The 27,298-nt window shown below is 50.7% G+C and overlaps 1 non-coding gene across 1 annotated transcript, besides 1 other annotated feature; it reads left to right on the top strand.

Moving 5' to 3' along the window:
• Nucleotides 1-425: 425 nt before the first annotated feature.
• Nucleotides 426-26,985, top strand: A430060F13Rik. The gene is made up of 5 exons (XR_880154.2): nucleotides 426-599; nucleotides 25,259-25,281; nucleotides 25,760-25,843; nucleotides 25,985-26,183; nucleotides 26,351-26,985. It is a non-coding gene; the product is annotated as an RIKEN cDNA A430060F13 gene (transcript).
• Nucleotides 3,740-6,623: an enhancer, noted in NCBI's record as "VISTA enhancer mm568". NCBI's record gives its function as "enhancer in: neural tube[3/5] | hindbrain (rhombencephalon)[5/5] | forebrain[4/5] | branchial arch[3/5]" and the evidence as "EXISTENCE:transgenic organism evidence [ECO:0001131][PMID:17130149]".
• Nucleotides 26,986-27,298: the final 313 nt, after the last annotated feature.

Below are 27,298 nucleotides of genomic sequence, written 5' to 3'. Positions count from 1 at the left end.
TTGAGCATCTCTCACCTCCCAGGTCTCTGGTACTTTCTAGAGGTACTTTCCATCCTTCTACCTCTTACCTCCTGAGGTTGCCTATTTCCATTCTTTCTGCTCTCGATTTATTATTTCTTTTATGCATCATAGCTCTGGTGCATACCGTGTATGAGTGTGTACAGGGAGCACGTAAGAGAGCACTGGGTGTCTTCTTCTCCATCACTCTTAGCCTGTCTTTTGAGGCAGGGTCTCTCCCTGCATCTAGGGCTAGGCTTCATGTTTTTCTTGCCTAGGCAGGCAGCCAGCAAACTCCAGTAACTCTGCTGTTCCTGGCTCCCTCGGATCTGGGGTTACACGTGTACTTGTGATTGCCCAGCCTATTCCATGGGTGCTGGAATCCAAAGAGCGGTCCTCACATCTGTACAGCAGCTACTTCTAGCCTCTGTCATGTTGCATTCCACAGACTAACTGGCCCTCAAGGCTGATTCTCCCATGTGTCCTTGCCTCTCCCCCATCTCGCCAGTAGGGATGCTGGGATTACGGTGCATGCCTTCTTATCTGGCTTTTTCACATGGATGCCGAGGTGGAGGCACACATCTGGTCGTCTGGCTTACGTGGTAAGTACTTTGACTTGCTAAGCCACCTTGCCAGCCCTGCCTTGCCATATCTTTAAAACGCACCAGGGACTTTCAGTGGGGCACGGATATGATGGCTCCTGTCTGCAATCCCAGCACTCAGGAGGAGTTTCTGCAATCTCAGAGGAGTTTGAGGCAAGGGGACTGTCACGAATTTGGGCTACGTGGGAAGTTCCAGGCCAGCCAAGGCTACAAGCCTTTGTTCCAAAAATAATTAATTAATTAATTAAAGACAGTCTTATTGAGGTATAATTTGCATGCCATACAAACTATGCAGCTCCATAGTTCTATGGTTTTAAACATATTCATAGCTGTGTGCCACCACCACCACAATTTCATCCTTCAGTCTCCATTTGAGGCCCTGGCAGCCACCAGTCTAGTGGCTTTCTTGTTCTAGTTGTTCCATAGAAATAGAACCACACAGCAGGGCTGCAGAGGTGCACATCTTCAATCCCAGAGCTGGGGAGTCAGAAGCAGATAGGGCTCTGAGTTTGAGGCCAGTTTGGTCTATCTGAGTGAGTTCCACAACAGTCAGGGCTACACAGAGAAACCCTCCGTGTCATGAAAGACAAAGGAGGAGGAGGAAGAGGAGGAGGAGGAAGAGGAGGAGAAGGAAGAGGAAGAGGAGGAAGAAGAGGAAGAGGAGGAGGAAAAGAAAGGAAAGAAGGAAAAGAGAAAAGAAATCACACACTATGTGAGCTTTTGTGACCATCTTCTTCCATTTAGACAATGTTTTAGAGATTTGGCCAGACTATATAATTACTTCACTATTATTGAATATTATCTTATAATTTAATGCATATAAGCATCATTCCACCATTCCTTTTTATGGCTGAATATTCCAATACTTGGATATAGTACATTTTGCTTTTGAGATTTGGCCAGACTATATAATTACTTCACTGTTATTGAGTATTACTTTATTATTATTTTTTTGAGACAGAGTTTCTCTGTGTAGCCCTGGCTGTCCTGGAACTCACTCTGTAGACCAGGCTGGCCTTGAACTCAGAAATTCACCTGCCTCTGCCTCCCAACTGCTGGGATTAAAGGCGTGCTCCACCACTGCCCGGCTACCGCCATTCTTTTTTTGTGGATGGATAATATTTCAGCATTTGGATATAGTACATTTTGTTGATCTGCTCTGCCGCAGGGTGTTTCTGCTATTCCTCCCTGTTGGCTATGGTGAGCAATGCGGTTGTACATGCTCATGGGCAAACCTTGGGGGACTCTTAGGGAGGAGTCATCCCGGCATACATTAACGCTGCTGTGTCATCCCTGAGCACTTCTCTTCCTGGCACTTGATGATTCGATGATTCGGGCTTATCTTGTACTTTCCCTAACCCCATCTTGACCCTGTGATCAGACATTTCCTCAAGAAGTCTTGGTTGTTCCAGTAGACAATGGCACTTAGGAAAACAAGTGGTTGGTGATGACGGTTTGCTACTATTAAAGTTGCGTCCCCTACCCACATCCCCAGATTCTCAGTGGATGAAGATGGGAAATACAACATGTGTACTCACAATCTAATGGACATGGACACATATAGACAACATAGACACACCTATACATTTGTGGCAATCTATTTCCAGAGCTGATTTTTTCCCCCAGGGACCATTTTAAAAAGATTTATTTATTTTATGTATACGAGTACACTGTAGCTGTCTTCAGACACACCAGAAGAGGGCATCCCATTACAGATGGTGGTGAGCCATCATGTGGTCTCTGGGAATTGAACTCAGGACCTCAGGAAGAGCAGTCAGTGATCTTAACTGCTGAACCATCTCTCCAGCCTGACCATCTGATTTTTAATTGGGGCATATGTGTGTGGGACTATGTGCAGGTGGGGATGTGCAGGTACCCAAGGGGGCCAGAAGAGGGTATCAGATCCTTAAGGCTGGAGTTCCACACAGGTGCTAGAATCTGAGCTCAGGTCCTCTGGCAGAAGGGGAAGCCCCCTCCCACGGAGTCATCTCTCCAGCCCCCTCCAGCCTTCTTTCTAAAGCTGTTCTAAAGTCACAGATTCTTACCAATAACTCCACTCCCAGTCCATCTCTGCAGGGCTTTGTGTGGCAACGCCTTGCCCATGCATATGACACTCAAGAGCAGTGACAACTCACTCTCTTTGTGCTTGCTGGCTCTCCTTGGCTTCCGGAAACAGCCCCACTTCATTCAACCCAACACCACAACCTCTCCCTCTCCCTGACCCACATCTGTCCCCAGTTTCAGGTTGCCACCATGTGACTGGACCAGCCCACCACTTGGATTTTGCCTTCTCTGTTTGGGCTGCAGTCTGCATGGCTCAGCCCTAACACACAACCCTTGGGACCAACATTCTGTCCAAAGTGCATACACTACCCAGAAGTGCCCTCACCTTACCAGGTTCTTGCCTCCCCACACTAAGTTCCTGGGGTACCTCAGGGGCTCCTCCCTGTCTGCTGGACTCCACTGTGTGCTTATCCACCTGCCCAGCCAGGGCCTCTTTACCTCTCGTGAGTTGACTGCCCTTGCTGGGCCCAATACTTTGTTTGGACTCTCATGACCCACACCAGGCCATCCTCCTGCCTGGGTGCTCTCTTATGCACCCACCTCCACCCCATTGAAGATCCTTTTTACTTCATTTGCTGCCCCACCCTCCTGCCCAAACAGTATGTGGACTGTGGTATATCTCTATCCTAATGCCTAGGTGACTTTTACTTTGCTTGGCTTCTGGAAGGAATTGGTTTGGGAAGGAAGAAGAAGGAAGGGGAGAGGTAAGGACAGGAAAGAGAAGGGAGGGGGCAGGAGGAGAAAGGAGATAGGAAAGGGGGAAGAGAAGAAGGTGGGGGATAAAGAGAGGAGAAAGGACATTAAAGAGCTGTCTGGCCATTTCCTGTGGAGTACTGAGTATTGTGTGTGTGTTTGGGGGACGGGGAGCAGGTAGGGGCTTTTGGTGACTCTGGCTGCTGGAGTCTTCTTTCAGAGAGAATTTAATTACCTCTGGAAACCAGCAAGAAAGTCACCTCGATGAGAGAGAGAGAGAGAGAGAGAGAGAGAGAGAGAGAGAGAGAGAGAGAGAGAGAGAGAGAGAGAGAGAATTGAAAATCAGGAGGGAGGATGAGAGACAGGGATACCCGTGTTCCCGGAGTTGAGGAACGCTGATGCTGAGGGTTCTAAGGTAGGACGGAGGAAGAGATTTCAGTACGTGATAGGATGATGGTTCGTCAAAACTGAGATGTGAGACTTAGGGAGACTAGGGTGTATGTAGACCAGGGTGTGGCAAGTGTTAGGAGCAGGAGATGGAGTCCTGAGTCTGGCCGAGAGCGGGTCTTGTGCCAGGAACACTCACTAGCCACTAGCGAAGGAATATGCTCAGGTGGATCAAGTGGCAAAATTCCGGAAGGGAGGCTGCTGCTCACCACCCCAACACCCCAGGCGTTTGTTTGCGAGAATGGCTAGAAACAAGGCCTCTCTGCCTGGGGGCCCAACAATGAGATGAACCAAGAAAGCAAGCGCGCAAGGCGGGGAAGGCAGGGCTGGTCAAGGGAAAGGACTTTGTGTGGAAAAGGACTCTGTAAAAAGGAGGTACAGGAATGGACAGGGGCCAGTTAGAGGAAGAGACCTCAGAGATCTCATCCCTTCAGTCGGGACTCAGACAGTGAAGCCCCAGCCTGGAGACAGAGTGGGGCAGTGGGGTGGGGCTTTCTCTTCCTGGGGACCAGGGGTGGGGAGTCATACGTCAGCCGCCCCCAATTTCCACGCCACAGTGAGGGTGAGGCAGCCGAGGTCCCTCTTGCGAGGTCCCTCTTGCCTGAGCCATCTGCCCCTGGGGGGTGGGGGGTCCTGGCATCGAATGGGGTGGGGACAGGACTGCAGTCCCTCACCCTCCCTCCATTCACCACAGGGATAGGTAGGGGGCCCAGCAGCTTCAGGGTGGATTTGGTTCTCATTTTACTTTTGGCTCTACTGGTGGAAAAAAAAATCGAGGCGCTCCCCTCCGTGCATCTGAGGCAGAGGAGAGCATAGCGTGGCTTGGAGGCTGTCCTGGCTGGGAAGACGAGAGCGGGCGGGGCCTGGCTGGGGAGAGACTTCCCCCCTCCCGGTGAAGCCCCTGCCCTGCACCCTCTGCTTCTTCAACGTGGCTCTTTGGCCCCGGATTGAGCCTAGCCAGGAGTCCTGAGGGGGAGGGCCAGCCAGGGAGGAGGGAGGCACCAGGGTCAGCCTTTGCCAGAGCACCCTCCCTCTTTATACTCAATCGGGAGGGAGGACGATCTCTCAAAGGAGGCTTGACTTCTCCCAGGAGTCCTCAGAGAAACTGTACCGGGGGGGGGGGGGGGGGGGAAACCAGGGGTAGACAATGAAGTTTTCTCCTTATTGCAGGAATCCTGCCTAACAGTGAGGCTGCTGTGTGTCACAGTCACAGCCATCCCAAGAGTAGCATTAAGCAACCCATTTTATGGATGGGGTGGGTGATTGAGGTTCTCGAAGTCCCATCAACTATGCCCCATCAACTGCTATTAAGTCTCCCTCAGGCGAAGCAAGAGTTTGAACCCAGATACCGGGACTGTTTCCCAAAACGGATGCTTGGGACCCTTCCCCCTACCAACAAGGCTCTGGCGGAGCAGTCAGGGAGGGCACCTCCAAGGAGCTCAGCAGACACACTCTTCTTAGCCTGGCCACTCCTTTCTATGTCTGTGCTGTCCTCAGCCCCTTATTTGGTAGTGAGGTGTCTCAGAGATCTCTTCCATATGCCCTCCTGGGGGGGGGGGGAGAGGCAGCACCCCTCCCACATGCTCCATTTTCTCCGTGGCCTGCCCCAGCCCCCTCCCCAGCCTGCTGCAGAGAGGAGCCCAACCGCTTTCCCTGGAATCTGCTGCTTCGGCTTTCTGATGAGGCAGCATCTGGACTGCATTATGGGTTGAGGAGAAAACTGAGAGCAAAGAACACAGAGCTGGCCCCCAGCTCCTGTCTGCAGGAAGGGCTCTGTGCTCTTCAAGGGCCGCTCAGCCTTAGCCCTCATCTTCCTATCTCCCTAGAAAGTAGACACAAAATGTGCTCAGAAGAAGATGGCCTGGAAGGCAAGACCAGACCTTTGCAGAGCTCTGTTCAAAACTGTTCATCTTACTAACTCTTCCTATGGCAGAGGAGACTAAGGTCCAGAGAAGAGCAGTAACTTTCCCGGGTCACACTGGGAGCCACAAGAACCAAGACCAGGCTTAGGAGCCTTCCATGCATACACGTGGCCAAGTCAAAGCAAGGACCCAACGAGCTGAATGTTTCCCCTGCAGGAGGATTCTGAGTTCATCCCCAAGAGCTGAAGTGACCCAGGAAAGGTTCAAGAGAACTGGCAGGGATCAGCCTTCGTTCTCCTAGGTCTGGATATTCTTGCTTTCTAAGCCCCACTTTTTGCCCAGGTGCCACATTCCCCTGGCGCCCCATTCCTGAGGTTGGCTAAGACTTGGGGTGGGGACCTGCTGGTCCTTCCCGAAGCTCTTCCCCTGCCTAGCCCCAGCTCCAGACGTGGCAGGGTGAGAGCATTGAGTGGTTTCTTTGCTCCCTCCCAAGTGCTGTGCTGGCGGCTCCCGAAATAAAAATCGAATGTGAGCTTGGCAGAGGGAGGGAGCGGGTGGGAGAAGCTGCCGCCGCCGCCGCATGCTGGCCCCTGCCGCCGCCGCCGCAGCATGCTGGCCCTTCATTCTTTCCGTTGTAACTTCACCTCCTAACCTCTGGCATTTTAATTATGTCTCCTACTCGCTGGCTGTGCCTGGGCCCGCTTGTGAGCTCACCCTTTCCTCTAGCAGGGGAGGGAGGGGGCAGTTGCTGAGGTCTTGGACCCCCAGCTTCCAGCCTCTTTCCTGGAAGCTGACTGGCCTCCAGCTCCCCACTGCCTTTGTATCCCCTGGAAGAGCCTTGGGAGGGCGATCTAACTCCCAGGCATTCAGCCTGGCGTCTCTCTGGTCCTTTGTATGACTCATTCCGTCTTCACACCATTTAATGGAGGCCGAGGTCTAAGGGGTGGTGTGACAGGTTTATTACCCTGTTTCATGGCCGGCTCAGCCTCAATTGGATTATGAGCTGCAGAGCTGAGCCTAGGAAGAGGGGCTGGGATAGCCCAGGCTTGACATTTCTTCACATCTACACAGGAGAGCGGAGAATGTAGCTCAGTGTGTAGAGTGGTAGGTAGCCTAGCATACTTAAAGCCTGGGCTTCTTCCTCAGTGTTGCATGATCAACAGGATCAGAAGCACAAGGTTATCCTCTGCTACAAGAGGATAGCCTGAGCTACATTAGACCTAATTTCAAAAAAAAAAAAAAAAATCATCAGTTTGTGATCAATCAGGATTTGCTGAAAGAGGCAGTGACTGAACGATCGATCATGAGTTCAGGGCCAGCCTGGGCCATACATTTAGCCTGGTCTGGTGATGCATACCTTTAATCCCAGCACTTGAGAGGCAGAGAGGCAAGAAGATCTCTGTGAGTTTGAGGCTGGCCTGGTCTACACAGTGAGTTCCATGACAGCCAGAGCTTCATAGTGCGATCCTCTTTCAAACAACAACCAACCAACCAACCAACCAACCAAACAAACTAATTAATTAGGGCCAGGGAGATGGGTCAGTGGGTAAAAAGCACTTGCCACCAAGCCTAACTACCTGAGATGGATCCTAGAGACCTTCCTTCAAATTAGAAGGAGAAAGCAGATTCATACACACACACACATACACACCACACACCACACACCACACACACACACACACACACACACACACACACACACAATTTAATTAAAACATTAAAAACCAACCAAAGGAGTGGAGAGATGGCTCAGTGCTTAAGAGCTCTCCCCGAGGATCTGGGTTCAGTTCCCAGCGCCCACACAGCAGCACACAATTGCCTATACAGCCAGTTCCAGGTGATCTGACACCATCTTCTGCCTCCATGGGCACGATACACTTCCACACATGCAGACAAAACACATAAAATAAGTCTTCTAAAAAGTCAAACAATTAAAGACATGGGAGTTAGAAAGTAAAGTACCTAAGAGGTTTTAAATGAGAAAATATAAATTTAGATTTAAAACAAAGTATGCGTATGAGTGGTTGCTTTGTTTTGTTTTTAATGAGCTTTTTTTTTTGAGTTTTGGTTTTTGATTTTGTTCTGGCTTTTTGTTTGTTGGTGTTTGTTTGTTTGTTTTGTCTGCATATAGTATGTGCACCCCCTGTGTGCCTGGTTCTCAGAGGCTTCAAAAGAGGGCACAGGATCTGGTACTGGAGTTAAGGAGTGATTGTGAGCTACCATGTGGCAATTGAACCCTGGTTCTTTGCAAGGGGAATGAGTTCACGTAACTATTGAGCCATCTCTCCAGACCCCTAGGAGTTTCTAAGGTAAAAGAATCCTCAAAGGTCTCTACTGCGGGCTATGTCCAACTCTGGAGGTAACATCCTCCTCTCTGGCTTGGTCCAGACCAGGAATAAGATGCTATCACACCCTTCCTGGACTGTCCAGCTCCAGGCTGCTGCTAAAAATGCTAGTGACTGCTGATAAGGAATCCTGATCCTTCCCGCAGACAGAGGTCCAGGGTGTGTTGGTGGGGGTGGGGAGCTTTGCTAGTTCCCTGTAGGTCAGCTTCTCCAGGGCCAGCATGGGACAGTCTCAATTCTAACACAAGGTCCCTGCCCCTGTTCTAGTCCCTCCAGACCCCAGACCTGACTGTGAGGGCAACCATCTGCTGTCTTCTTGGAGGAAGACATTTAATAAGTGGCATATGACCTGCTGTGTCCCAGGTCTTACTGGGGCCTGTTATGGCCTTGGTGGAGCTCCCAGATCCAGAGAGCTAAGACCCAACCAATATGCTGTGTTGTGGGGACAGGGCAGCTTCTGAAGGGGGCTTTGACCCAATTTTGGTTACAGAGCCTAGGAAGAGCTCCCAGGATATGTGACAACCAGACCCAAGAGGAGACAGAATCAGTACAGCTTGTACAAGGTATGAGGATTATTGGAAGGTAGTCACTGCGGAATGTGGCAGACTCCTAGGAAGCTGCCACTAAGCTCCAGGTGACAGGCCATGGTGGACAGGTCCAGCCTGTGGTAACAAGATGGAAAAAGATAACCCACTGCTGAGATGTAAGAGGTAGAAACCTATCAGCTTGGAAACTGATGATGGAAAGATGAGGCCCAAGGTTGGCTTCCAGGTTTCCAGTCTGAATGTCAGGCCAGGCGGCATTTGTGAAAAAGGAGAGCTTGGGTAGCCAAGTAGAGAGACCACCAAGGAGGTTAGATATCCCAGGCATCATGGAGAAAAGACAAAGAGGACCCTAGGAAAGATGGAGCAGGTGTGGCCAACAAAGGAGGTGGAGAATGAACAGTCAGTGCCTCGGAGGCCCCCATACAGGGGTCTGAGCTTGTGTAGTCTAGTGACCCAAATGTCCTTGCCTCCCTCTGTCTCCTATCCTTGCCCTGTACCCTTACCCTGTCCCCATTGCCTCCCTTTCCAATCCCCTCACTCTTCCTCAGGCCTCTTGCATGTCTCCTTTCTCTTTCTTTTCTATTAGGAGATTCAACACCTTTCTATGGGCACTAATACCTCCCCATCAACTCAGCCTCTGAAATTATCCCACTCCCCAGCAGCCACCTACACCTCCCACTGAGACTCACAGGAGCAAGGTCAGCCCTAGCTCAATGGGGCCTCATCCCCAGTTGAGCCTCCACAAGGTACCAGGCTCTGAGAGAGCTCCAGACAACCAGGGTCTCCCAGGACCTTCTGCCTAAAGGAGGAAGATCTAGAAACTGCAACCCCCACCCTCACCCCCCCCCCATAGAGGGAGAAGGGAGACCCTCAAAGGAACTGGTGGTGGTCTTTAGGAAACAGCAGAGGATGGGGGAGTTTAAAAGGACCAGCAGGACTTTACAGAAGAGAGGAGAAAGGGAAGGAGAAAGTGGATACTGAAACTCAGAGTGGCTGCTGATCCCCTGAGTGTGATCAGAGAGGCAGCAAGCTGCGGGATGAAAGAATGAAAGAACTACATGCAGCCCTGAGGCCACGTGCCTTCTCCTTGCCCAACGCAGGGTCTTGCCCCAGGGCTTTTTGGATCTGATGCTGCCTCTGCGTTCATTCAGGCCATCAGAAAATCTCTGGTCTGTGCCTGGACAAGTGCCAAAACCTATAGAGGGCAGAATAAAGTCCCAGAATACAAGATCCTAAAGTTAAAATGCAAATAAAAACCAAAATGATAGAAGAGGTTACTCTTAGAAGACTGGGCCTGCGGACGAAATTCCGCAAGTGCAGAACCTGAGCCCTTTCCATTAGGCTGATGCAGGGCCCGTGACACCTGCTCCAGCAGGCTAATGCAATAGACTAGCATTATCTGTGCTGGGCCTCCTCCCTCAGACTTCCCTTACACCTTCATCATCAGACTGTAGCAGAGCCTATGCCCTCTCCACTAAGTTGGAAGTAGCCTGTGACTCAGGAAGGGCACAGCAGGACAGCAGGACCAGAAACTGAGACAGCTCAGAAACTTCCAGAACATTCTGATCATCTCCATAGTGACTCCATGGCCTCCAGTGCTTCTCTCAGAACCCAGATGCTGCCGTCTCTGTTGGGGTGGGGTGAGGGCGGGTGGGGGGGAGAGCTAAGGCCTGAGACCCAACTCCTCACACTTTGGGAAGGACTGCAGATAGCTGCCACTGTTAAGGAGAGGTACCGAGGGAGGGGCAAGGATGAGGAGAGGAGACTCTGAAGGTTGCAGAGATCTTGGGAAGGACCCTCCATTGCCAACTAGCCTGAATGGGAGGGTTTCCCTCTCTTCCTTCCTCAATCCATTAAACCCTTAAATTAACCTTAGCTCCACCCTGAGCTAGAGAAGAGTGCCCAAAATACACCCTAAATTATATGATGCCCAGGGGCAACCACAATTCTTCCTCCCTGGCCAGCAGGCAGCCCAGCTCTACCCAGGGCTGGAGGGCCTCCCCCCATAGGCTTGTTTATATAGCTCCAGCTCCCCCTTTTTGCTGTCTGGCCCTATTATGCTTGGGTGAGGCCCAAGCAGGCTCCATAGCTCCTCCCAGAGACCAAGGGAATGGGGGTTGTGACCTACCTGTCTGCTGGGCTGAGGATAATTTATGGCCTAAGCAGGCTACTTTAGGGCACTGTTAATGATAACATCGGGCCTTGGGATAGATCTGGCTAGTCCCAGACAAGCAAATTGAACATAGGGTGGTCTTCCAGAGATGGGTTCCAGGCTTCAGGTTCCCTGAGTGCTGCAACTTAAAACACACACACACACACACACACACACACACACACACACACACACGCACGCACGGTGTGATCTGACTTCAGCCACTGGTCACCAAGGTAGCAGACCTGACTGTACCCCTTCCCACACCATCTGGCAAGGTTGGTGTTCTGACTTCAAGGACCCTAGACACAGAGGAGCTCTGGGGAGCTCTGAGAAAAGGACAGGGCAAGCTGGCATAGCTATTTTGAGATCGTGAATTCGGCCAAGGCCTTTCTGGACAAAGCTGTCTTCGATCTTGGGAACATAAGCTGCAGTGGCCCTAACTCCTGGGCTGTTGCTCTAACCAGTGAGGGGAAGGGGGGGGGAGAGATATGGGAGCGAGAGATGTCTCCATGTATCACTGGAACAGGATAACGACAAATTGGGAATGGAGCAAGGATTGGGTAAGAACTCCGCCATACCCTCATGACATCTATGTGCCTGGGAGACTTACCCACGACTGCTAACACTCTCTCATGCTCTTAGCCTGTCTAGACTTGAAGGGGTAGAGGGCCTTAGAGTGCTTCTCCCCTTAGGCCCTCACTGTCTCTCCAGCCTTGGGCAAACTGGGGCAGTACCTGCTCCCATTCTTGGAGGCTAAGGAGTGGTAGACTTCCTTTTATTCTTCCTACTTGGCTAGATCTTTTGTTCCCTTGTGGTAGGCAACTTGTGTCCTGATCATGCCCCTCCTTTCTGCCCCTCCAAGGCCTGACTCCTCCAGAGCCAGCCTTAACTCTCCGTGTTCTCCCTTACGGCACACACTATGGAGGGTAGAGAGGGACACGAAGTCCCAAAGGCAGGGCAAGCTCAAAGAGCCTTTTCTAGCCCATGTTGTGAGGAGAAGGGACAGAGACTGGGGACCAATGGGACTTACATGGTGGCGTTACAGGAACGATGCCTACATCTAAGTTCAGACCTCATGGGTGATTTAGGAGATAAGGCTCAACCTCTCTGGCTTCATCCCCTCACTGTAAAAAGAGGGCTCACGACATAGCAACTGGCAGGATCTCAGCCACTGAGGATGCTTGGAGCAGAAGGGTCCAATACTACGAAAGGAGCTTCGGGCTGCATGTGTGCGTGCAGTAGTGAGCACGAAACTGTATGAGAGTACAAGTGAGTATGTTATAAGTTGGCATCTATTGGAAGACTAGAGGAATCAACCATGTCTACTCTAAGAAGCCAGAAACCCTACATCAAGGGAGACAGTCATCAGAGCCCCCCCAACCCCCGCCCCTGGAGGTGACATGTTTTCTCCTTATTCAACTTGATTATCCGTCTGCTTAACAGCCCCCATGCCTCTCCACTTAACCAGAAAACACAATTTATGGGCCTGGGGCATCAGACCTGTCATTTGATGAGAGGATGCAGTCCAGCCAGGCTGGAGCAGAGCTGTGTGCCCAGCCTGCCAGGCACCCGCCCAGACACTTAGTGCCTTGTTTACCCTGGCCCGGGTGGCTGGCACAGGTGGACCTCTCCAGGGAGTAGTCTGGCAACTCTTGTCAACAGACCCACCTGGAAGCCAAGGAGGAGACCAGGACGGCAACTCTGCCGAGGCAGGAGGGCAGATGGTGCTGTATCCAGCTGCAGCACACCAGCATTGCAGCGTGTAGTGTGCCAGCCTCAGGCTTGGGGTCTCCAGCTACCTGACTGGACCGCTCCGCCTGCTGGGCGCTATGAAAGATGCCATAGTTCCAGGAGGCTGGGTGCTGCTTGGCAGATGGGAACCTAGGTCTTTGGAGCCCTCTCTATAGCACCTGGGTTCCTCTGCCTCTCACACCCTAGGGGAGGAGTCCAACTTCAATGCCTGGAAGTACAGTGACTTGGCTTAAACACACGTGTCGCAACCCTCTGCCCACTGAAGCCAGTGACCACTGTCTTCCTATGTCAACTTCACCAAATGGACCAAGATTCTGCTCCTCTTCCCTGACACGCACAATCTAAGCAGCACAAAGGTTCACAAACCCCAGCAGACATAAGGTACTCATTCAATGTGGCTCTTCCCCTGCAACCACGAAGCCCTTCATACCCACATACTTAGACCCCAATATCTATTCTTTTGTCGTGCTCCTCCCCCCCCCCGCCCCCCTCCCCGCCCCATACAGTGCTACAGTTCTGAAGCAGGCCCAAGGGAGGCCAGCATTTTTTACCCTGGGCTTCTCCCAACCCCTTCCTTCTCACTCCTCCCTTCCACCTCCCCTATTGCCACGCCCCTTCTCCTTCTCTGACCCTTGGCGGTGATGTGTCCAAAGGCTTTTTCTCATTTCATCTCTGAGCATGTAGTAGGGTGTGCTAGGCTGCACATTGTGGGGGGGGGTGAGGCAGGGAGGGGGGTTGCTCTAGAGGACAGGGAACAGCAGCTGAAAGCGACTTTGGGCCTCACACCCCCACCTCGACTGCCCACCCCATCCAGCGTGAGTCATCCCACATCTGGAGTTGACCCATTTGGAGGCACTGCAGCCTACTCAGGCTGCTCACAGAGGCACCCCGGCTCCCCACTGCATCGCATCCTGTCCTCTACTGGCAATGGGGTCTTGCTTCTTACAGCCCACCCCCACCCCAACCCCTACCCCCACCCCTGCCAAGAGTGGGCTGCTCTTTCAAGCATGCAGGCACCCAGTGCCAGACTGGAGGAATGATAAGCCATCCTGCCCATAGGGACTCTCCCCAGTCGCAGTAAGAGTGTCCATGGCTTGGATAGACCGTGCAAGCAGCCTTTGGAGGAGCCCAGACCCAGGGCTGGGAGAGGCAGGAGCCTGGCGGTAAGGAGGCAGTGGTTTGGCTCAGAAGGCAGAGGCAGGCAGAGGGAGTTTATTCTGGCCCAAGGCCCCAAGCCAAACATCCTCCACTAACCTAGCAGACACTTCAAAGCCTGAAGGAAAGGGGCCCTTCGGTAAAGGAAACCTGAGGTCCTGGACGCCTGACAACCTGGCTCCCGGCACAGGACCACCCTGTCCCACTCAGTATCAGCCGGCTGGATCAGACTTGAAGCAATGATCGGGAAGGGTCATTTCTATCTACACCCCAACCCCATCGCCACCGCCCCCCTTACCCCCCCCCCCGCGCGCGCGCCTTTGGGGCTATGACAAGGACAAAGTCCTATAACTTTGGTCCCTAGAACATTTTCTTCTTAAGTTGTATGTGCCTCCCTGAGCCCCCCTCTATTCTCCAGGCAGGAAAGGTTGCTAGGAGTCACTTTGCACCCTAATATGTTGTCCTCAGTTTGGAAGAAAAGGACCATTAACTGTGAAAGAACTAATTTCCCTTCCCAGGCTACCTTGCTCTGTAAAAACCTTTTCTACATGGTCCAGGCAAGGACTGAGAGGGCAGGGGACTTACAGGCTAGAAGGAGAACCTAGCGTCAAAAAAATAAAAGCTAAAGTAGAATCAGAAGGCAAAACCTGGGCTGCGAGCCACTGGGTCTCCCTGGAGGCCCTCAGGGGCAGAGGGAGGGAGCCCAGCGGCTAGGCGCTAACACTGGAGAGGGAGGCGTTAACAGGACCACTGCTGAGAGGGGGGTTCCTGGAGCCAACTTGGAGATAAGGAGGCTGGGCTAGGGTGAGGGGCGCGGCCACGTCAGCACAGACGCTGGCTGGGTGCACACAGCACGTGCACACGTATGTACTCCGACGCACGCGCCGTCACATGTGTGCGTGCACACAACTGAAGCCAAGTCTGTCCTCAATTGGGAGCCAGATGATGTGGCTACTCTGCGAAGCCAGGATCGCAGGAAGAATGCGTTCTCCACCCACCTCTTTCCTCCTTCCTCCGCCCCTTCTCGCCCTCATTTTTATTTTATTTATTTATTTATTTTTGACTTCCTGGTTTCTTTCCTGGATGTTCCCAGGCTGTTCCCTGGTCCAAACTTAACTCACAGCCCCAGACCATTAAGAGACTCTCTCTTCAATGTGCCCAGCCCTCAGAGGGCCTGCTTTTTTTTTTTTTTTTTTTTAGCTCCCAGCTTCTTTGGGACTTGGAAATTCTTGTAAATGTAACCGCAAGCCCCAGCCACATCATGGATTGTTGTAAGACATCATACAGACAGGGTACAGTAGAAGCCTCTTTCAAGGGGTAAGAATAGAGCTGAAAAGTGAAGAATCTAGGAATCTCAAATTCCTTGTTTCTTTATGGCCCCAGGCGCCTACCTCAAGGAATAAGGGGAGCACGGAGCAGAAACCGAGGTTGTGGGAGTGGATGAAGACCCAGATGGAGGAGACTGGAGGTCTCTAGACCCTCAACCCAGTTTTAGCTCAGCTTCTGAAGCTGACATCTTGGTACTTCTGTTTCATCTGCCACCCCAGACAGCCAAAGCCCATTAGCTCAAAAGTCTCCTCTTAGCCGGGCGCGGTGGCGCACACCTTTAATCTCAACACTCGGGAGGCAGAGGCAGGCAGATTTCTGAGTTCGAGGCCAGCCTGGTCTACAAAGTGAGCTCCAGGACAGAGAAAACCAAAAAACCTGTCTCGAAAAACCAAAAAAAAAAAAAAAAAAAAAAAAAAAAAAAAAAAATGTCTCCTCTTGCCACCACCATCCACTTCCTGAACACTGCCCTCAGGTCTGGGCCCCAGAAACCTAAACTTTGGAAGTATAATAGTCCCCAAAATGTCTTTTCTGCCCCCCACCCCTGCTAAGGAAGGTGAGCATTAGTAGAGACCCCCTAACCCAGTCATTAGGGTAATAAGCTCTCTGCACGGACAGTTTCAGGCGGTTAGCCCTACCTCTCTATCTTGTTCCACAGACTGGCAGCTCTGACTTGGGGTCAACTCCAAAACTCACGTAGTCCACCCCCCACCCTGTGTCTATCATTCAGGAAGAAGGGCTAGTGGGCTTCCATAGTCAAATGAATGTTGTTGGGAAGGAGACTAAGACCCTGGCCCCACTGGCAGGACCGGGCTGGCCCCTCTACCCATCCTAGAAGGTGGGTCAGCAGTTGTTCCCCCAAACACCCTTAGAATATCTCAATTTCTGGGGTGTTACTTTACTAAGAGAAGGGTTCATAAGCTTCAACGTGCTGTTGGGGGACAAGAAGCAGAAGTAGACACCTCCAAACACATAGCAAGTAGGGTCAATCTGGAACCCCATCACTAACCAAGGGCCACTCAACAAAGACTTTGGAAACAAATTTCCCCTAGGAGAAACTCATTCCTGACCCTGGAGGCTCCAACCAGCTTCCTCTCTGACAACACAGCCTCTGTTTACTTGGAACAAAGCACCATGGGAAATGAAGACTGAAACAGATTTGGCTGGTTCCCTGCAGCCTACTGGGAACAAAGAGGACTGGGTCCACACATCTTCAAGAGAGAAGGGAGAGGCCCATAGAGACAACAGGGAGGACGCTGGAGGGTTACTTTTACAAGACCAAAGTCTAAGAGGGCTTTCTGGAGGTGGTGGTGAGAAGGAGTTTATTGAATTTGAGAGAGGTGGGAAGCAACTCAGGCTGAAACCAGGAGAGAATTGGCGAGAGAGGGGTGAAGATTCTAGACTATGATGGCAGGGCAGCGAGAGGATGTTGGATGAGGGACTGTTTTGGGGACGGGGCCTTATGAAAGTGGCAGAAGGAGCCTCTGAAGGCTGGAGAGCAAAAGAGAAACATATTCCATCAGGGTCAGCAGGGCACCCAGGCTAAAGATCTTATGGAAAATGGCTGTGACATCCCCAATGAGCAAGGCTGCATTACACAGGGGAGGTGACAGCAATGACATTCTCCGGTCTCTGAGAGAGTTCTCCAGAGATCCGTAAAGGACAATGGGAAAGGAGTAAACTAGAAAGAGCAGAAATCTCTCAGATGAGATGTGATACAAATGCCTTTAAGCTCAGAGTTCCAGAGGCAGGGTTAATCAGTTCTCCATGAGTTCAAGGCTAGCCTTGTCTACATAGTGAGTTCCAGGACAGCCAGGACTCTGTAGAGAGACCCTGTCAAAAGAGAGAGGGGGGAAGGGAGGAAAGAAGGGAAAAGGGAGAGGGAGAGAAGGAGAGAGGGAGGGAGGGAGAAAGGAGGAGAGGGAGAGGGAGATCTCAGGGCCCTGTCCCAGTGTCACCTCCCACCATGTGTGGGAGGGGTCAGTACCAGTAATCCTCCCAGACAGGTCACTGTCCTACCTCTTCTAATTTGACCTTAGCTGGGGTGCAGAACACGTTCTGGACAGCAGAGGGGGCTGCTGAGCCCTTCAGGGACAACAGTGCTTATTCCTTGAAGCCTATATAGAGGGACAGAGAGAGAGCAGCTTTGGAAAGAGGCAAGTCCCTTCACTCCTGGGTACTTCATTCTGCCACAAACAAAATCAGCTCATGTTTATTTGCTATTGCTGTATGCCAGACACTGGAGAACTGGAGTTGGGGAGAGAGACCTTGCCTATGCCTGCCCAGCTGACCCTGGGGAGGCAGAAGTGAACTATTTTCGGTTTTGTATAAGATCGCTCGGTATACGAAGCAATTCATGTCATCCTTCAGAGTCTGTGTGTGTCATTTCATTTGTCTCTGACTCATCGGTCTTCCTTTTGCATCCGTCTCTTTTGCAGAGAGTTAGAGACTGCATGGCTTATGGTCACACAGCCCACCAGCCAGAAGTGGCATATTTGCTAAAATGACTCAATGCTGCCCCTATAGGCAGAACCGAACTAAAGCCAAGTATGCACCCTCCTTAGAAGAGGCCACAGCCCAGTGCTATTAGTTGTCATAGATACAGAGTAGTATTAGTAGAATGTGGAGAAGCAAGGGATGGTAGGATAAAATGCAGAGGGATGAAACAGAACACAGCCCAGCTCTTCCCCCCAGGATCTGCTAGGCAGGTATAGGCAAGGTCTCCCTCCTCCCAACCCCAGCTGGTTGTTCCTCCCAAAGAGCTGCAGCCTGCCTGGCTGAGATGTAGTCACTTGGGCTATGTGTGGGGTCTCAGAACCTACATGGTCATAACTGTGACTCAGCCCTAATGTCCTCTGTGAGTTGGCCTTCCTGGCCTCTGGACTCCAGCTGCCTTCTCTGAGAAGGCGTGGGTGACCAGCTGACCTCCAGGCCCTTAAAGCCAGACCCTATGAGGGACCACAGACAATGAACTCCTTCTTCAGCAAAGAAAAGTAGATGTGCAGAAAGCATGGGGACTTTGTCACTCTTAGGAGACCCAGGCTGGAATTTGGTGTGGAATCTGGAGCGCTACAAAGACTTCAGAAGTTCTCTGGGTCTTCTTGCCTCTGCTTCCCAGCATGCAAGAGGATATCCATGCATGCATGCACATGCCACCCTCTCATGGCTGGCTCACTGGGTGGGATGGGGGTGCAGTCCTAGAGTGGGCCCCCTTTCTCTCTGAACAACGGCAGGTCCTCTACACGGCAGTGCTGACACACACCTTTGATCACAGCACTCGGAGGCAGAGGCAGGTGGATCTCTGATCTCATGGCCAACCAGGCTTCAAGTTCTAGGACAGCCAGGCCTTCACAGAGAAAGAGTAGCCCTCCCACGCAGCTCCATACCTGACTTTGCCTACAGGAATGCTAAGCCTCAGTCTTAATGAACACTGGAAAGGGCCTTGGACTCTTATCCTATGCAGGAATCTTCAGCTTTCAGTCTCATCCCCACCCTATGTGCAGATAGGGATGCAGAGAGACAATTTGGTATCTTGGGAAAAAAATATGGGAGGTCAGAGGTAACCTTTAGGGACCCTTTGGGCTCTGCTTGATAAATCAAGTGTAGGTACCACACTTTCTTTTTTCAGAAGTTAGAGGGAAAGGGTGAAGCTGCTGTTCTCCAACGTCTATTCCTGTGGCATTTTCAACGTGAGCAGAGCCAAACACACCAGGTAAATTCTGAGACACTTTGAATTTCACATAACATATTTTAGCATTTATTTGTTATTTTGATTTTTGTTTAGTAGCAAGGTGGTGGCCTTTAATCCTAGTATTCAGGAGACATAGGCAGGCAGATCTCTGAGTTCGAGGCCAGCCTGGTCTACTGAGTGAGTCCCAGGATGCCAGAGCTACACAGAGAAACCCTGTCTCAAAAAAAAAAAAAAAAAAAAAAAAAGCTAATTTTGAATCTCACATGACAAATTGTCTTAGGCTTTTACTGCTGTGAACAGACACCATGACCAAGGCAACTCTTATAAGGACAACATTTAATTGGGGCTGGCTTACAGGTTTAGAGGTTCAGTCCAGTATCATCAAGGTAGAATCATGGTAGTATCCATGCATGTATGGTGCAGGAGAAGCTGAGAGTTCTACATCTTCATCTGAAGGCTGCTAGCAGAATACTGGCTTCCTGGCAGCTACAGTGAGGGTCTCAAAGCCCACAACCACACTGACACTCCTACTCCAACAGGGCCACACCTTCCATTAGTGCCACTCTCAGAGCCAAGCACATACAAACCATCACATTTCACTCCCTGGTCCACATAGGCTGGTTCAAACATATGAATCTATAGGGGCCATATCTAGCCATAACATTCTTCCAAACATAATCGGGCCTATCACAGCAATACCCCACTCCTGGTACCAATTTCTGTCTTAGTTAAGATTTTACTGCTTTGAACAGACACCATGACCAAGGCAACTCTTATATAGACAACATTTAATTGGGGTTGGCTTACAGGTTCAAAGGTTCAGTCCTGTTTCATAAAGCCAGGAACATGGTAGAATGGCGCAGGAGAAGCTGAGAGTTTTACATTTTCATCTGAAGGCAGCTAGCAAAATACTGGCTTACAGGCAGTTAGGATGAGGGTCTCAAAGCCAACACCTACAGTGACACACTAGTCCAACAAGGCCACACCTTCCAACAGTGCCATTCTCAGGGCCAAGTACACAGAAACCATCACACAGGTAAACTTTAGTATCTAAATACAACTTTAATTGCCTTTCCTTCTTCTGGCAACAGTACATCTGGGTTAGATGGATGACAGAAACTAAAAGGAAATACCACCAGCCCATTCTGCCCATCAGGGCCACTGGTACTAGCTACTTCCCTTCAGTTCCCCATCCCACACATCTGCACCTCTCCTCTCAACTACCAAGTGTCCCTGGCCATCTCCTCTTTCCGGAGACATAATTAGAGGCTCTAAGCCTGTACAGGGTGGCAGGCAGCAGGTTTCAGCACTGTCCCATGGAGGGTCCACCTCAGCTGTAGGCAGGGGGCTTCAGTCAGGCTCCATTAGTAACTACAGGGGCTTTAAAGAGAGCCATACTCCTCTGTCTCCCCTTTACTCTTCTTAGACTCAGTCTCCAGAGATTGCAAGTAGAGGGGATTCTCAGGGGCCCCATCCCAATTGCGCTTGGCTTGGCTCTGGAAGGTTCTGTTGTTAAGCACTAGAAGGGGCCAAGGGATAATGAGAAACAGAGGCAGAAAGTGGGAGAGAGACCAGAGGCCAAATCCTTGGAGGACAATGAACGAGCTAGCATCCTTGGGGCACAGGAGTGCAGGGACCAAAGCAGTCAGGGAAATTCGAGAAAACTAAAACCAAAACATTCTTGCTCCCGTGACCTACAGCGGGTGATAGAAACAGGAGGAAAAACAGGGGGTGGGGGTGCGGTGCCAAAGGTTGCCTTTAGAGAAGGGGAGACACTGAAACTGGAAAACAAAAACTGGGAGAAAAGGCCAGGCTTGGAGAGTCTCTCAGTATGTCAGGTAAAAAGGGAACCAGTGGTCAGTGGAGGTCTCCAAGAAGCTGCCTGTTTCTCAGTAGCCATGTTAGAGTGACAGGTAACAGGAGATGTGAGGTGCACTTCCCACTAACATCAGAGCCTCCAAGGGTGATTTTCCTGTGTCCCCAGACTAGACAGCTATCCAGCCTCTGCCTCATTGTGTCACTTCCTTGAGCTTGGCTGTCACATATCTCTCTTCCATCCTTGACACTCACCATGCATCCACCTGTCCAGGGGTCTTTCTTGCAAAGGGCCCCAGAGCCTCTCAAGTCAAGTCCAGTGTCCCAGGGTGCACATTGGCGCTGTCCAATGCTGCCACCTGGCGGCCATACTTTGACCGCCTGAGTCCTTCCATGAATCCCACCTGGCCTGCTCATTCCCCTCCTGAGGTCTACCTGCTTTATGGCCACAGTGAACAAAGTCTTGAGCCTCGATTTTTCTTTAGTCAGAAGGGAACTGTACCAGCACCCCCCACACAAAATTGCAAGGACACTAATATCCCAGTACTGTGGGGAATGCTGTATCAAAGCTTTTCCTCCCCAATTCAGGGTCTTCCCCCCCCCCCCCCCCGGCTTGGACAAACCACAAAGGAATGGCTCCATTTATGTGACACATACCCCATTATCCTTCTTGGGCCTTGGCCTGCCTTTCCCACAATCTCTGCCTCCCTCCCTTTGCTGCCTTTCTTGTGTTTGGCCAGTACAGCGCCCTCCAGTGGCGAGCTCATCTCTCAACGTTTATCCATTTATTTTGAGTGTTTGAAATAAAAACAAATCAGAAAGCCCAGCCTGGTCTACAGAGTGAGTTCTAGAACAGCCAGAGTTACACAGAGAAACCCTGGAAACCCTGTCTTGAAAACTAAAACGTTAACAAAAGATATCTAATTACAGCTATTCATCCCCCCACCCCCCCGTGTGTGTGTGTGTGTGTGTGTGTGCGGGCAAGTGCATGGAGTTGACTTTCTCCTTCCACTTTGCGGAAGAACCCATGGGGTCCCGAAGGATCTACACGATCCAGAGATCAATTTCTGGTTGTGAGAGCACAGGGCTTTAATCAATGTATTCAGAAAGCAGAGGCAGGGGGATCTCTGTGATTTGGAATACAGCCTGGTCTATGTGGTGAGTTTCAGAGCAGCAAGTGCCATGTAGAGAGACTCTGTCCCAAAAACAAAACAAAGAAAGCGAAACATTAGTCAGGTTTTCAGGCTTGGTGCACAGCACATTTACCCACAGAATCACCTGGCTGACCTTACTGGTTTGTTTTTGTTTAAAGTTTATTTATTTCATATTTATGTGTATAAGTATTTATTACATAGATGTATGTCTACCATATGCATGCCTGATGCCATTAGAGTCCAGAAGAGGGTGACAGTATCATCTAGAAGTAAGAGTTTCATGTGCTTGTGAGTCATCTTGTATATAGATGCTGGAAACTGAATCCAGGTCCAAGGACAACGGCTGTTAATCTCTGAGTCAACTTCCCAGACTCTTCAGCCTCCCCACCCCAACAGGGTTTCTCTGTGTAGTCTTGGCTAGCCTGGAATTCTTGGTCAGTAGACCAGGCTAGCCTCAGTGATCTACCTGTCTCTGTCTCCTGAATGCTGGGATTTAAAGACTTGTGATAACACCACCTGACTTTTTTTTTTTTTTTAATCCAGGCTCCTACCTGGATTGGATCTCACTAATTAGATAACACTAGCTTTGAACTCACAGAGATTTGCCTCCTCCCTGATGGGATTAAAGGCTGTGTCACCACGCCCTGCTCTATCCACCATTTAAGCACAGCCCAGCAGAGGGACTTCCACAGTGCTCTTCTCCGTCCAACATACAAGGCTGGCAAATCAACCTCTTCTAACCTCCCACCTCCCAGTTCCTCAAACTCAAGCAAGGCCAGCTCCTCTCCACTTCTCTTCCCTGAGGTCCTGTTCAGCTTGCAGCCCTGGTCCAGCCAACTCCAGTGTGTTAACTCTGGGCCTATCCTGAGGCTGGACCCATAGGTGGAGAGAAGTGGGAAAGGCCCTGCCCTGTCACTCTGTCCTTACACTCTGAAGCTCAGTGGACCCCTTGACAGGATGCTGGACACCTGGGTCTGGGGCACACTCACCTTGACCTTTGGCCTGTTTTCCAGTCTCCAAGGAGTAAGCTTCAATGAGGTAAGCGAGACTTCTATGACTTTTGAGGACCCAAACGGGCAAGAGACCTGCCTAGGAACCCAGTCCCCACCTTAACTTGTCAGGAATTACCTAAACCACAGGCAATTGGAAACTTCCTGTCTGTTGTGTTTGGGGAAAGCTGGGGGTAGGGACAACACAGGGGGCTCTGGGGAAACCTGAGTCCCTGTCTTGGCAGGGCTGTGTTGCTGCCTGGGAGCTGGCCCCAACCACAGCCCTGAATAGGATCAGTGACCCCCGTTTTAGTCTTGGCATGTCTTATTGAGCCCTGAGTCAGGCTGAGGAACCTGAGGTCTTGCTTGTCTGGGTTAGGGGTCTCTCCTTCCCTGTTCCTCATCGGGGTGTGCTTTATTGTCCCTCCCTGAGACTTATCTGTTTGTGTACCAGGGAAGTGGAGGTTCCCACTTCTCTGATTAATTTGAATTCGATCTCAGAGTAGACCTGGCTGCCTGGCTGGGTGGCCTCATGCAGTGATCACAGGGAGGCAGGATTTGAGCTCTTGTCCATGTTCAAACTCTAAGTGTCTGGGATTGGCGGGATTTTCTCAGAGGTGGTCAGAACAAGCCTTTGTTTAATACATTCTATTTGTTGGTTTGTTTTGTATTTTGAGACAGGGTTTCTGTATCCCTGGCTATCCTAGAGCTCTGTAGTCCAGGTTGGCCTCAACTCAGAGATTGAATTTACAATCTTGGTTGAGAATCTGCCATGGCGGGCAGGCGTAAGTGAAGTCCCAAGTCTGCTCCCCAGAACAGTGTCCCCTGGCTGTTGGGAACCTGTCGTTCTCCATCCAAGGCCATGCATGAGGGAACCCAGGATCAAGACACTTCCAGTCTGGGACTTCTGCATCTTTTGTTGCCCCTCTCTGCAGCCCCAAGTATAGACACTGTCAGTCCTCCCAATCAGATCTAATCAATCCATGTTTATTAAACCTCAGGCCCCCAGCCATCCTGATCAGACCACCTGGTTAAGATGGGACAGGGAAGAATCCTGGCCCAGTTTATCAAACCTGTCAGCCTTTGTTTGTTTGTTTGTTTGTTTATTTATTTATTTACTCAGGGTCTCAAAATATAGATTATAATGACCTTGAATTCAACAGAGGCCTGCTTTCGTACCTCAGCATTGGAATTAAAGGTGATATCCTTCATGTCTGAATATAGGAGCCCAGTGGTGTTAGCAGCTCACACCTTTGATCCCAGAACTCAGAAGGAAGGCAGAGGCAGGTGGATCTGAGTTCTAGGCCAGCCTGGTTTACAGAGCCAGTTCCAGAATAGCCAGGGATCCACAGAGAAACCTCGTCTTGAAAAATAAATGTGGTCTGAGACAAGAGTCTGATAGTTGGAAGATTGGCAGGGAGGGGAGAGAGACACACACAGAGAGACACACAGAGAAAGACAGAGATAGAGAAAGTGAGTTTCTGGGCCCCTTGTGTCTTTAGCTCACAGCACCCATCCTCACCATAGAACAGAGCTACTGTGACCATGGAGAGGGAACAATCCTAGCTGTGACTGTCACCTGTCGTTTTTTATCTCTCTCTCTCTCTCTCTCTTTTATTTATTTATTTATTTATTTTTAAGCAAAAGAAATGCTATTGTAAAAATCTTTGGCCAAGTCAAAAGCTGGCTTCCTCTTCTTTATTTGTTGAGAGAGGGCATAGTTCTGGCTGCCCTAGAAGCTGTGGACTCCTGAGATTAAAGGCATGCAGGACCACACCTGCCAATGGTTTTAAGTGAAGTAGCCAGAGAGGGCAATGCCTTGATACCCGGGGGAAGAGAGGCCTAATTAAGAGCTTAGACAGTACTGCTATCAACAGGATGGGATTCTGTATGGAGACCTTGGGTGACTCAAAATCCTGAAGGATGCAGGGCAGGGGGTTTCCCGCAGGGGTCTGAGGATGAATAGGACATGAATATGTTTAGTGAACTCCCAGAGTTGTCTCTATCTATGACACTGGATCATGGGGGTAGGGGCAGTGGGGGATTTAGGTTGCTTTTGGGGAGTTCTGAAGCTAAGGATCCAATAAAGGAGGCTTCCTAGGCCAATCTGCAGGTGTGTGTGTGTGTGTGTGTGTGTGTGTGTGTGTGTGTGTGAGAGAGAGAGAGAGAGAGAGAGAGAGAGAGAGAGAGAGAGAACTGGGTGTACTGGTCCACATCTTTAATCCAGCCGGCCGTCTGGAGCCAGAGACAGGTAGATATCTGAATTGCAGGCTAGCCAGGGCAACACAGTGAGACCCTGGCCTGTCTTAATGAAAAAGAGTGAAGGAGCTTGCTTGGCAATTTGAACCTTTAATCCCAGCACTTGGGGAGGCAGAGGAAGGCTCCAGTTGTTTACCCTGGACTTAGAAGTTGGTAGGAGGGAGAATCTGGAACCCAGTGTCTGGAACAATGTGTGAGCAGACAGTAGCCTCCAGTTCTTTCTGAGACAGCGTTTCTTCTTCCCAGTCTGGCATCAGACTTGCTCTGTAGCCTTGAATCGTTCTGGTGGGCAGCACCCCTGGTTTCGCACATCTCCCTGATTTATCTGCATGCTGGACAAGCACTCTAACACCTGAGACCTAACTCCCAGGCTTTGATCTCTGACCTCTGTTTTTTTTCTTCCACAGACTGTAAACACATGTGACATCTTGTAAGTATGGGACTTTGTTGATACTTGTCAGTAAAGGCAGGGGGGAATGGGTGTGTGCTCAGATTCTGCCCTGGAAAAGGGGACAGACACTAATTCATATCACTTTTGCTGAAACCATAGCCCCTCTCACTTTAGCCAACCATGGGGTTCAGGTCTGTAACTGCTGCTAATCCCCAACCTTTCATAGCTGGGGCGGGGAGCAGGAGTCAAATGAGCAACGTCCCACTCCTGCCTTCCATGTAAATTCAGCATCGGGACCATTCTGCCTGAGGAAGAACGACATATTGCCCTGATGAACTCTGAACTCGGGTCCCAAGTCCAGACCCCAGTTCCTCCCAGCGAACCCAGGATGGATCTGTAGTTCACACTCACTAAGGGTGGCTGGCAACCTGAGGGTCTAAGTGTCTAGGGAAGAGGGACCCTTTGGTTTGACACTCTGATGCCATCAGTAACTCCTTATGCCTTTTGTTCTGACCAGAAACTGCATCAAAGGATTCACATGCTGTGAGGATGACTGCTGCCCAGAAAGAAAGTTCTGGCTCCCTGCAAATAACCCCTTCATGTAAGGCCATGGTCACCACTTCTGGGCATCTTCACTGAGGGTTGGGTCCACATGAAACAGGGTGGGAGTGGGTGATGGAGGAGGTATGGCACAGGAGCATGGCCTGGGCCCTTCTGACAACACCATCCCCCACCTCCCTAGGATCGTGTTCATCAATGTATGCATCATTCTACCCCTTTTGTGCGTCTGTGCCCTAGTGAAGCACTTCTGTCCCAAGTGCAGAGAACTGCAGCATGAATTCAGGACAGTGGATCATCAGACTCCTCCAGAACAGCCTTCCATTGTTCCCCTAGAGAGCATTAGGGTCACCTCTTTGGATCCACCACCACCCTACAGTCAGGTGGGTCTTTCTGTCCCAATACCTAGTGTGTTTCATAGCTAGCTGTCCAACATATTGAAATAATGGACTTGGGAGAGGGGATAATAGATTGGTGAGGGCTCTGCCAACAATAATTTTCATTATTTACCCAGACCCTAAATAAAACCAGTATCCCTTTTCTCCTGCAGGTTGTTCAGATGCCAACTCCCACAGAACCACCTCCTCCCTACAGCCTCAGGCCTGAGGGCCCTGCTGGCCAGATGAGAGGGCGTGCCTACGCAACCCTTTGAGCTTCCACACACACAAACCTCTTGGATCAAGCCCAGGACCCTGGAATGACTGCCTATCCCATCATGTCTCTTGTCCTTTGATTTAATTTATTCTGCTGCCTCCTCCCCTTTTGTCATGAGAGCTAAGCTGGATCCATAATCTCTGTCCACACTAAAGGCTGTTGACATTTTTAAGAACTGGGGTTGGCTGTCGTGGATGTAGAGAGATAATTGCTAGTGGGCTGCCAATCTTGTCTGGACAGCTTGCTCTGCCATCCTACAGCAGCACTTCTGTGCCTGGAAGAGTTTGAAGACTGAACTGCACAGACTCTAAGCCATCTTCCAGTCATACTGGACAGAGAGGACCTCACTGTTCCTCACAGCAATGCAGAAAACACGGGGACTAAGTTTCCACAGCTGGCTGCTAAGTGGGGATGAGACAAGGTCAGAGGCTGAGGAAACCCTTCCATCTTCTTCCAGTGGTGACTGACTACACTGACCACCTGCTGGGAGGATGGAGCATCCAAGATGTGAATGAATGCATAGACCTTCACCTTCCTGGGGCGTGGGGGGCACTTAATAAATGAACTGAAAAGCTCTCTGGATCCTGTTCTAGTCCTGGGACCTGCTTTCTGGGGAGACAAGAACTTGATTAAGAATGGGACCCTTAGGGAGATACAAGCCAGAAAACAGCCTTCTGGGGGAAGGTAGGGTGGGTAGAAAGCCTGTAGAATGAGACTTGGTTAGACTTCCTTGGAGTCTGGCCAGGGAACACTTCCTTTCACATTCCTCTCTAGGAATCCCCTGGGGTGGTTACAGAGGCCGACCCCACCTTGCTCCTCATGCTGCTGAGCCTGGGTTCCAGGC

Source organism: Mus musculus, chromosome 11 (assembly GCF_000001635.26).
Source record: "Mus musculus strain C57BL/6J chromosome 11, GRCm38.p6 C57BL/6J".
Lineage (NCBI taxonomy): Eukaryota > Metazoa > Chordata > Mammalia > Rodentia > Muridae > Mus > Mus musculus.
The sequence above is the reverse complement of the archived record's forward strand: the minus strand, read 5'-3'. Positions and strand labels throughout refer to the sequence as shown.